We start from the raw sequence: 12,139 nt of genomic DNA, 5'->3' as shown, positions 1-12,139 counted from the left end.
CACAGAGACATGCCTCAGAGTAACTGCAAAGGCCAGTGCACTGTCATCACATTTGGCTTGTTCCATAACTGTCCAGTCTCGTAAAGCACTGACATTTGGTTAGGCTGGAAGCAGATCACAGTTGGAATAGCAGTGCTCCATGTCTCTGGTGAGAAAGGCTGAGCTTTTGTTTGTGTTGGTGTTGTCTGCCCTGCAGCTCACAAGGGCTGGGCTGAGGCTGGTGATGCTTCAGTGCTATGATGCTTTTGGAAGCCTCTCTGAAGGCTTCAAAATGTTGAAATTGGCCCATACCTCTTGTCTATCACTCTCACGTATCAGTTCTTGTCCAAGTCTCTTCTCAGCTGGTACCACAGCCCAGGAGCCAGTACTCAGCTCGGGCACAGAATGGCCTGTCTGTTAATCCTGGACAGCTTGGTGCAGAGAAGAGTTTCTTCAGGCTCAAGGTTTTTTCTTTGTAGAGACAGGTAATGACTGGGCAAGAGAAGCTGGCCTGCTAGCTGAAGGCCATGTGACAGTCCTTGGAACTGCTGTCACTGTTGTGTCTACACAGCCTATGAGGTGAGTTTGCCAAGGTGAGAGTCAGTCCCTACAGCTGAAAGACAATTCTTTGTGACAAGAACCTTGATATTTGTAGACTGTAATTACACAAAGAGACCATACTGCTAATCTAATCTCACCTTCTGCCTCATTCAGACGAGACCTGTACCTGTAATGTCTGCATCAAGGCTAATAATTCACTGTTAAGCTACAGCACATGTTTTAGGATGACAGCAAATCTTGTTTTAAGAGCTCTAAGGGCAGAGAATAAAACTCTCCCCTACATCATTTGTTCAAGCGATTAACTACTGGCGTTATTGCAAGTTTTAATTGTTAAATACTCATATTATTTCCAGTGTGATTTTTTTCCAGCTTTTACTTTGAGCTTCTGGATCTGGTTATAGTTTTGTTTATTAGGTTTTTGAAATCCTTTAACATCTCTCACAGTTCCCTGCTGAGAAATGTTAATAGAGTTAGATCAAATCACCTCCAACCCTTCCCTTCGGTAAACCAGACAGGGAGATGGAAAGGCTTCAGCAGCCTGATCTTTCTGTCTCACTGTAACATCTGGAATTGAATGATATGTGAGGTTGAATCAATCATCTGTTCACAGCGGCATCTGACCACCTATTTGATGATGCTTAAATGCATCCCTCAGAAAGTACTTCTTTTACTTGTGTTTGTTTTCTAGACCAAAACCATGTGTGAATATTTTCCACTGCCTAATCCGAGGAACCAAAGCCCAGAGCCGAGGGCAGGCGGTACCTGCCGGGAGCTGGGGCTGCGGGGGAGCTGCGGCTCCTGCCCGGGAAACACAACTTGACCATTTCTTACCAGTTTATCGCAGTCGACTCATGGCTTCCAGTTTTCTGTCGCTTATTTGCTATTGCCCTCTAGTGGAAATAGAATGGCCGGTGGCTTGCCTTCCCAAGCTCTGTTCTCTCTCTCGTCTTATTGCTCTGGGGCTATCCTCTTGGTTACATGATGTTGCAATATTGTTTACATGGATTTTAACATATAGCTTTGCTATTCAGTTTTATTCTACGCAGGGAACAAATATTTGGTCTCTGCAATTGAAAACTAATGTGGTGCGTGTCTGGGATTAGAACAGACTTCCCTGATCATCAATGTGCTTTACAAGGGAAACTGCAGAAGATGTTCTCATTTCAGGCTTAGAATAATTCAGTCGTGCAGAGTCAGAATTCCGAAGTGAACTTTGTGTATGCTGCCAGCATCCATCAGCCTGGTACAAGGAGTGATCTTCTCTGGAAGCAGAAATACTGCCTTTTTACTATTTGTATTTCTATCTGAAGTCTTTGCTTTTATTAAAAAGAGTGAACTATTTAAAGCACACTCTTTCCAATCAATCATTTCACTTTGTCAGACAAGCCAAATCATTTATTGAACGATTTTCGTTAATCAAAGTCTGTCTTCTTATAGAGATCCTAGAAGATGGTTTATTAATGAGACCTAGATTTTTTTTTCCCTGGTTGTAATGCAGGGAGATCTTAATAAGCAATGAATTGCTGTGTCTGCAATCACTTTTGAGAGGCTTAAAAGGAAAACAATAATACTATGACTAATATGATTGCTCTCCCTACACTGCCATCCGGCGGATGCAAAATTCATTTCCTTTTGCAAATGTGAAGGGAAATTCTCCTACTGATATCAGAGCTTGCAAACTTGGACCAAGCTGATTCTCACTTGTAACACAATTTCCAGAGCAGTGAGGAAAATTGTTGTTATTCTTTAATTTTAGTTGTTTCATATTAGAAAAAGAAGATTTCCAGTCCCTCATCTACAAACAAAAAATCTCTATGTTGTAATGGAAACCTGTCTGAATTTTGAAAAAGGGCTCTGAAAGCTTCCCAGATTCTCTGCTTTCAGTATCTGGCATGGAGAGCCCATGTTTTGGTTTCCTGGTTTTGGAAAAAAGATTGAGCTCTGATGTTGATTTTCAGATAATCAGTGTGTGGGCTATTAACAACAGTGCCTAGGATCAGATGCAGCACTGCATTTTTGGTTTGGGGCGAAGAGGTTTGGGGACAAGGATTAACTCTTTACTTTTTCCCTCCAGGATTGAATACTGAAATAAATAAAAGCAATTTGTGGTGCCTACAACCTCATACCTGCTGGTCTGCAAGTGGAACCTCACAATGAGATGGTTCCCAGTGCAGCAAAACTCACTGACCATCACTGTGTTGGACACTTCTCTGGATTCCTCTGGAACAGTGAAGTGAGCACAGTGCCGTGTGAAAGACTGAGTCCCTCAGCTGAGCACGCAGCTGTTAGGGCTCTGTCATTGCCTGCATCTCTCTCTGTTTCTGGATCCTACATAAATCAATGCAGCAGCTGCAACAGTAAGATTTCCTGTGCTTCTCTGCAGGAGGGCTGTGGAAGTGGAGCAGAACAGGACCAGCTCTGGCATTTTGGCTGCTGCAGGTGAGCCAGCAAATCACCAGGAAGTGGCATCCATCCCCGGACACACCTCTGCCCATGCTAGTCATGGTACCAGTCCTTACACGGGAGCCTGGGGCTTTTCTTCAGAGCCCATCAGCTCTCCAAAGAGATTCTGCAGTGTGGGGTATCTGGGGCCAGGAAGGTCCCAGTCTGGGGGTGGGAAGACCTGCTGCCTCACAGTGCCTCCAGTGTGTTCCAGTCCTGAGTCATTCCCTCGCCTGTTTGCTTTTGGTATTTATTTATTTACCACCGAGGTGTCGGCCCAGAGCAGGCTGACTGTGCTGAGCTCCTTCGGTGGCCTGGTGGCTGCTGCCAGCTCTGTCAAAGCCCTGCAGTGCTGGGGGTGTTTCACCCAGAGGCAAGGGGAGACAATCCTGTTCCTGTGAGAGCAGTGCCACCACCAGCTGCCATCAGAAGCATGCTTGGCTCTAGGTAACGAGTGCAGCAGTGCAGGGTAAGCTACTTTCACCCTGGCCACAGAGCCCCCGGCTCACAGATCTGCTCCCTGAACAGGCTGGGGGGGTAGAAAGAGGTTAAGAGGCATATCCTTTGCTGTAATTATATCCTGTTGCTAGAGATATTGTGCTCTGCTTAAAGAAATCACCATAATGCAGCCTCCCAGAGAAGGTAATTACTGTGCATCTTATGAATGGCTGCATGTGAATGTCTGCTCAAGCCGCTGTCAGCAGCAAGTTTCAACACATCTTACATACCAGGCATTTTACAGCCTTAGTTTTATTTGTTTTCATCACCCCTTGCCTTGTGCTTTAGTTTTCATTAATGGATCTAGGGGTTTTTTTGTTTGTATTGGTTTTCTTTTTCTCTTTTTTTCCTCCTTTTTTTTTTTTTTTTAAAGAGGCCAGAGTTCATGTCTTTGATGGAGCATTTGGGTGGTGGCCACAGTTCTTATTTGCTGCATTTCCATTGCTCTGTGGTGGCTTGAGGGGGACCATCTGGAAGATGTTGTTTCCGAGCCATTCCCGTACAGTAGGATCTGAGTGGGCCCTGGTTTCCTACTTTGATCCCAGATAAAATGGACTATACCACTGTTGATAAAACTTGGTGTCACTCTACCTCTAGCATAACTGTACAGATTTAAGCCCACAAGACAACCTATTTTTCCTGTTGTACTTTCTTAGCTTCTCTCTCTCATGTTGAAAAAGGGTTGGTGAGGGATGCTAGACCCTTGAGCTTTCCAAAACCAAGCAACTGCCTGCCTTGGTTGGCAACCAGTGCATGTGTCACTGTGTGGTGGCTAAAGTTTTAGAGGCTCACAGCCTGGTTGCCGTTCTGTGCATGGGGATTGCCATGTCTTCAGACCCTCATCCTTTGGCTTTGCAGGGATCTTTGAGCCAAAGAGATGGGGCAATACCAAAGAGCCCTGGTTTGTCACAGTAGGAGTGACCCAGCTACTTTTTGTTTCTCAAAGGTGAGAAACTCATGCTTGCCTTTCCCCAGTACTCTGTAATTTGCCTTCATGTTGTGTGTGTAGGGCCACAGTGTGTGACCATAACATCCTGTCCATCCCATGGACAGCTCAAGGGAGGATTTGAAATTAAATTTCCTCCTTGTGAAAATGACTGAGGCTTACTCTTGCAATGCTGAAGCTGAATTATTTTCGTACCCTTGCTGATTTATTGTATTTGTGGCCAGTCTTCTGTGCATGCTGAGCATCTGCCATGTTGCATCCTGAGGTGGTTCCATCCTGGTGCTGTGTCCATCCCCCTCTGTGATCCTTGGTGAAGCCTGAAAGGCAGCCTGGCTGCTGCAGGGTGGAAGGTGCTATAATAAATGCTCATAATGTTGTTGTTAAAAATAGCTGGAGCTAAATTATAAAGAAAAAAAAATCAATCTTATTCGGTCCTAGCCCAAGGGGGAAATGGACATGAGGGATTGGGCAATCCTTCTGTAAGTTCTTTCTTAAACTATATTTAAACCACGTCAAGAGCCAGATTCTCAGCTGGTGTCAATTGTTATTGACTTCAGTGGAGTGAAGCTGGTTTACACAAGTTGAGGCTGCTAAATGCCAGTATTTGGATGAAGCTGAGGCAGCTGGAATTACTTTTGCAGAAAACTCTAGTCTGATGCTGGTTCAAAAGCTCTGATCCCTCCTGAGTGCTTGAGCCATCGGTGCTCTGATTTAGCAGCCCTTTTGGGATGTGAATGGCTATGAAAAGGTCTTTACTTGGGTCAAAATTTGCTCTAATCTTAGCTAGGTTCTGCAACTGATATGTCATTATTCTGTAGTCACTGCATTAGATGGGCCCCTCTGAAAAACTCTGTAAAACCTTTTTTACTTGCTACTTTGCTGGCATCATCTCCTGTCTAGACACTCTAATTATGAGAACCAGGGAGCATACAGTGTGATGTGTAGATAAACCTGGATAACTCCAAGGCAACCGAGTGCTGCTTCCATCCCTCCCCTCCAAACCAGTTTTGCCCATTTGTTGTCTGTTTCAGTATGAACATTAGCAAAGGGGGGACTGTACAGTGCCACCTGGGAAATATTCATTTGAATTTTGCATTCAGAAGCAAATGTTCCAAGCCATAGAAATGGAGAGGCAAACCTCAAATTGCAGTGGGATCTAGCAACAGTGGGTTAGCCTTCCCTGCTTCTGTTTTTCAGTATGCCTAAAAACTCTCTGGATTAAGTAAACAACCTCCCCCACCATCACTGTCAGCAGAATGCATTAAATCTGTAAGCTGATTTGAGTAATTTTTGTGTACTCATATCCACTCTAATTCCCTTCTTTTCCATGGACTTGTTTTTTATTTATGCCAGCACAGGCTGTATCCAAACTCATCCTCTATCTATTTCAGCTTTTTTTTTTTTTAATAAGAGTGTTTAAAGCTATTGATTTAAAAGGAGGGCATCAAATGATCAATACAATATAGAATATTGGAATGCATTTTATTGTTTCAGTTGCTGTCCACAGTATGTCACCTCTGGAAGTGTGTAATAAGAAAAAAAACCCACTTTTTTTGTTTTGCCCTTTTTAATATGTCATCTTTCCTGATTCCTTGCTGTAACTGGTAAGAATTGTCTGTAATACTTAGCAAGACCCCTGGGATTCAGACTCTTTCTCAAATCTCTGTGCTTGGAGTGCTGCACGGGTTTCCATGCGTCTCTGCAGGAGCTGGGGCATGTGAGAATGATCTGTTTGCTGCATTTTGACTCCAAATCAATGTGCTTTAAAGTGATTATAGGAGGGATTTTTCATTTGCTTTTTGTTTTCTTGGTAGCAGCTTTTGAAAATCACCATGCTGGTCCATGGGAGAAGTGCCACCATGCAGCTCCTTTGCCAGGAGTGCAAAAAGTGCCTCCTTGGAGCAGTGACATGGGTGAGCAAATGCTCTGGGACATGTATTTAGTTCCCAGCTCTTTAAGGTCTGCGTCAAAAAACCATTTTTTTTATGAGTCCTAGTAATGGAATCATGCCATGGGTATGGATGACTTGAAAAAAATTGATCATGGAGAAGGTCAATGGGTGACTTGGATGAATCTCCTAGCTTTGGGTTCTGACAAAAGCTGTTGAGTTTGAGCTGCATAGTGCTGCTTCCTTGGAAAAATTGCACAGGTATAATTAGAATCCGTTTCCCAAACAATGGAAAAGTCTATCTGGATGCGCTTCTTTCAGTATAAGCGTGGGGTTTCATCTGAATTCACCTAGGACACATCAGAGTTTATCTTTATGAAGAACTGAATTTAGTGGTGGATGTATTGAAGGAGTGAATCTCCAATCCTGAGGCCCTAAAATCAAATTCTAGGTAGGATTTCTAGGCCAATCTATGTGGGGGTGTCCTCAGCCTGCATTTAGCCAAATCTGAGACTCCAGATGGAGCTGTGACTCTAGGACTTTTCCCAAGGGAGACTTGGGAAAAATCAGAGTCAAGGCCAAACCAGCTCCAGTCCTGTATGGAAGTGGGAGCTCATTTTTTCTCTTCTCAGCCTTTTCTACTCTCAGCAAGGTGATTTGTTTTGTGCTGGGCACTTGTTGGACACTTGTAAATACCCCAGAATTTGGTGCATGCAAATGAACCCAAGGAAAAAGAAATCCCCGTGTGAGGAAAACTCACTCCTTTTCCCTCTTTTTCCCCCCCCCATCACTGTATCACCATCTTGGTGTGAAGGGTGTGTGGACATTGTACTGCAAGGGCCTCCTGCACCAGATGCAACTCTCAACCAGTCCATAACCAGTTCTCTCATGCACCAGGGTAACACAGCCACATCATCCCTTCTCCCTCTGTTGATTTTTGGCATGGATCATCTTTGTTACCTTTTCCATTGCCCTGCTACCAAACCTGCAGCAATAGCAGGAAGATGGTTGGCATTATTCTGTATGAGACCTGTAGGAAGAGTAGATTTGTACATCCCTACACTGGTTTGAAGGTAAGGATGCCAGGCTGGGTATGCACTAAATTTCCCGCTGGGATTATTTAACTCCTTTCCTTGCTGGGGTACGTTTCCACAGAATGTACTATGGCAGGCTTTGAACCAATTTGTAGTTCCTCTGCTTGTGATGAAATTAGTTCACTTGTTTTATGTAAACTCTCCATGAGATTGTTTACTTTGGCAGAGGGATCCATGTGCTTTCAGAGATGCAAGGAATTTAGCTACTGGGAGCTTGTTTAGTTTAGTTTGTTGCATTTGCAAAACAGATGGTGGAGGGGAAAATGTATGTGTGGGGAGGCTTTAGGACAGGATTTGGTCAATGTTTGCTGCCTCTCTAGGTTTTTTTGTTGCTTTCTGACTGAAGCAAGATGAGTTTCCATGACAGGGAAAAGAAAGACGACACATAAGAACTGATATGCATTTTGCACAGAGAGAGAAATAAATATAGTTTGCACTTGAGCTGTCATTTTTTGGGCATCTTTGCCAAGGTCGAACTCCCAATTTCTAGGGCTGGTGGAGGTACAGAAGCACCATGGGGGCATTGTACATTGACTTGTCTCTGCTCTCTGGAGCCCCATGGGCCTCAGCAGGCCTCTGAGGCATTGCTGTGCTGCTACAGAGCAAAAGGAGGGAAATCTCCATGAGAAGTGTGCCCCAGAGCTGGCTGGGGTGGGGTGAGGCCATCCCCATGACACTGGGGTGTCCTTTCAGTTAATGCATTTAGGTGCAGCTCTCTGCTGAAGTGAGAAAGGACAGTTGTCCTCGGTGGCCGGAAGGAGAATGAGGGTGGATCCCAGCTCTGCTTAGCCAACTATTTGAGCCTTGTGTCAGGCAGATCATTTTGGAACAGGCCAGAGTTTCCCTGTTCCAAGGGCCAAATCGGTGCCAAGTGGTAAGGGATGCTTGTAAGGCTCTGCCATGCCCATCTGTGGTGGGTTATGCATGCTGGGTTGTAGGGCATTGGGAGAGGTGTCACTTTCCACTGTATTTACCAGCTGAAAGGCTGTCTGTTCTTGTAAGCTCTGCCACTCTGCTTTACATATCTGGGAGCAAAAATCCTCTCAAACCTTCATATCTTGTCTTTGGCTTTGTTATGGGGAGCAAGCAACTCCCTCTTTGCAGGATCCTCACAGGAATGATCTTGGAGAGATTAGCCCTAATCAAACTTGGCGCTTGCTCAGGGCAGGATCATGTTCCCCTGCATTCCTCCATGGATATGGCAGGCAAAGAATCTGTCATCGTGTCTGATGACCTTGCCTGCAGTGCAGAGTGCCAAGAATGTCCCATGTTTTCTCAGGGTGGGGTGCTGTCCACCACCAATGGCCAGCAAAGCGTGATGATGGGGTGAGCGCACGCTGGGATTGCTGGGGCGTTTGCTGGTGGGCTTGGTGGGGGAGGAGCCCACATGCCACCACCTGGTTATTTTGAGCTGGATCTTTCACAGCTTCATCCAGTCTTCTGCCCCTACAGAAACATTTCTCAGACATTAACGCTTTCACCATCTAGGTGTCGTGTTTCTGAGAGACCTCTGTGCTTCCCAGTATGAGCCCAGTGCATATACTTCTGCCCTTCTTCAAATCTCAGAGCTGAAGGGCGGTGGTTAAAGGTGCTTGAGCATTTTGCAAGCCTCCACTGACAGAAGGATGGCTGTCTTGCCAGTCAAAGAGTTTTCTGTCTGCTTACTGACCTCTTTTTTACCAAGGATAGATGGATTTCAGTTACATTTGGACAGGTGCAAGTGGGGACTTTATTAGCAACCATTTAACCCTTGTCCCTTTTAGATTTTTATGAGCTTGAGAAATCTCATATCTCTTCCATTTCCATATGAAGAAGTTGAGGCATAATGAGTTGCAGCGGTTTGTCCCAAACAAGTCTAACCAGAAAAGTGCTTGAAATTAAAATTTCTTCTTAATCAGTCAGATTCTTGATAAGAATGTCCTTCTGTTTCTGGTAGTAGTGCCTGCTGGCATCTGTGTGAAGAAAGAGGGCATCTTTCCTAAATGTGAATTACCAGGAGCATGCAGTCTTGTTTCTCCTACTGTGCCCAAAATGAACTAAGAGCTGGTTGGAGCAGGAACAAACCATTGTCATGGATGATCCGGCTATGGAGAATAACAAAAGTCAATGTCTTCCTTGAGCAACATGACTCCTGCCATATGTGCTGTAGCATCTTGGTGCCCTGCTGCAGGGTGTGACTGCAAGGTGAAGTGAAGCCTCCAGACATCACCTCGGAGCAGTGCTCTCCAGGATAGGCTGGATTTTGCCTGGCTTTGTGTGCAAGTGTGGTTGCCAACACCTGCACAAAGCAAAGGCAGAGCAGACCTGAAGAGCAGCATTGGGTACCTGTTTGACCATGGCAGGGTGCGTGGCCAGGTGAAGGTGTGAGCAGCAGAAGCACTGAAGGTGAAAATGATGCTGGCAAGGTTTTCTACTGGGCTTCAGCCTGTGTATCTTTATTTTTCCCCCATCCTGTGTTAGAGCTCAATCTTCTCATAATTGTCCACCTGGATCAATTACAGTTTAAGCTCTGCAGCCAGCTATGGGAAGAACAGATGTATGGCAACATGCACCATGTCCAGTGATGGCCTGGCCTGCTCAGTGGTCCTGCCTGGAGTCCCATGCTCTTCCCAAACTGTATTTGCAATGCAGGTAAACTGTAAAGGAGGGGAGTATGTGTGAGACAAGGAAGGTACACCAGTGTGTCTGCATTTTCCTGCCTCTTTGTGGGCTTTCAGTGAAAGCCAAAATCATTATGGGTGTTAAAACCTTGGTGTTATGGGTTTGCAGTTTCCCTCTTGAAACTTTAGGATGTGGATCACAGGCCTATGTTGGTAGACACTACACAGACAGCAAAGAAAGAGACCATCCCTATCTGTAGGACTAGAAACCCTATAAAAGGCCAAAGCAGGATAGCTTGTGGGTGGAGTAGAGCTGGAGGGAGAAAGTAGCAGTGCAGTTGGAAAGGTGTAGTGGAAAATCTGGAATTGCGCCTTGCAGCTAGTCTAAGACCCTAGGGAAGAAAGTTCTGGGTGTTGTGGAAGCAGCTTTGCACACCTTTATGGAGTGGTGTTTGGCAAAGAGCTAATTCTCAAACTCAGATGCATGACCTCTCACTTAACCACTGATTAGTGAGTGCTGCAGGACACCACCATTGCAGTTCATGGGAAGAGACAGCTAGAAAGGGACTAAAAGGTAGTCTGTAGGAAAAGAGATAATTTCAGGAATACCTGAGATGTCCTTGCTTTGGCTGGCCTTTTCAGACCTTGTGCACTCTCTGGCCTGCCCTTTCGCCTACAGTGCCTGTTGTAGTACCACTGCACAACCACTGTTGTGTATACTTTGGAGACTCCTGTGGTAGGACAGCACAGGGCAGGATGTTTATTGGGAAGGGTAGGGGTGAGGAGAACAAATGCACCAGGGATGGTAGGTAAGAGAAGGGCTGTGGGTCCTCCATAGATTGAAGTTGAAAGCTTTGTCATGTGTGTGATGGACAGGAAGGAGGGGTGCCTACATGAGGAAGTACCTGCAGCTGCTGTTGCAATTATTTTAATAAAGGAATATTTCCCTGAATTTCTCTTTTGGCACCTGAGGGCCCTTCCCAGGATGCCCTTGTTGCAGCTGCTGTTTGATTTCCAGGGCAAATGCAGTACACACACACAGAGCCCTGTCTTGTTCATGCAAACCCACGGTCCCATCAGCGCATGGCTCCTCTTCCTTTTGCTGACAGGGAGGGGGGGGGGGATGTGGGGGTGGGAATAATGACAGAGATGATTATAATTAGTATTTTTTTATGTCTGAAGAGTGAAAGTCCTCCCCAAGTCCCCCAGCTGAGCACAAGCCAAAGTGCTAAATCCCTGTAGGGGTGTGTTTTATTACTGACGCTCTGCATGTCGAGGCTGGTTGCGGGGTCTGATGCTGTGTGTGTGGAATTTTTGTGGCTATTTTCTATTGTGCCAATGAAAAGAAGGATCCCATCCATATAATAAAAAGGAAACTTAAAGGCTTCCACGCCTACATGGAGGTGAATGCTTGCAGCATTAGTGTTTTCAGTAAGGATTTTACCTTCACATGACATTGCAAACGATGGAGCAGATGTTACTGGGGTTGGAATATGATGGGATTCTCAGTGGTCCTTCCACAAAAGGTTTTGGCTACTCCTTGGTTAGGCTGGGCTGTATCTGGCTTTTTTATAGGCTCGTAATTCCTCACTGGGCAGCGTATGCTGGGTTTGACTCATCCCTGACTGTTCCTCTTTCAGGAACAGGGTTCTGCCAGAATGATGGGGACAGGGAGGCACTGGTGGCTTCCTGATCCTCTCTTGACCAGCTGGGTGATCTCAAAAAGGTTCTTTTCTCCTCAGGACTGTTTTTTCTGTGTGCCTGAGATCACACACAGATTGAAGGCTGAGCTGCATATAGAAGTTGCCCTTAGCCAGGCTGTCTACTCAGTGTAGTAGTAGTGAGGGAGCTGCCCTTCCCAAATCAGTCCAAAGCCACATCCTGCAAGTACTGATCGCTTCAGGGGGCTGAAAGGCACCCTCAGCACACACCAAATGGACAGGAGAAAGTGGGTACCCTATGTGACACCTTAAAAGTACCTTTAACCTGGGAATGGTAGCAACGGGCTGCAATCCTGCAAGCTTTCAAAGATCATTCAAGCCTTTTGGATGAGCGAATGTTGAGAGCTCCAGGAGTCTTGGCAACGTGGGTTGTATTTGTACCCGTTCAGCCCTTGGTTGCTTAAAGCAAA

The 12,139-nt window shown here is 45.5% G+C and overlaps 1 long non-coding RNA gene across 1 annotated transcript in view; it reads left to right on the top strand.

Annotated features, from left to right (window-relative positions):
* LOC141730152 (uncharacterized) overlaps window positions 1-12,139 on the top strand; it is a 63,477-nt gene that overhangs the window by 17,989 nt on the left and 33,349 nt on the right. The window contains exon 3 of the long non-coding RNA XR_012581651.1: window positions 2,924-2,979. This is a non-coding gene — a long non-coding RNA (uncharacterized LOC141730152). The remainder of the gene's footprint in view (window positions 1-2,923; window positions 2,980-12,139) is intronic.

The sequence above is a fragment of the Zonotrichia albicollis genome, chromosome 9 (assembly GCF_047830755.1).
Source record: "Zonotrichia albicollis isolate bZonAlb1 chromosome 9, bZonAlb1.hap1, whole genome shotgun sequence".
NCBI classification, from domain to species: domain Eukaryota; kingdom Metazoa; phylum Chordata; class Aves; order Passeriformes; family Passerellidae; genus Zonotrichia; species Zonotrichia albicollis.
This window is presented reverse-complemented; position numbering and strand designations above follow the sequence as displayed.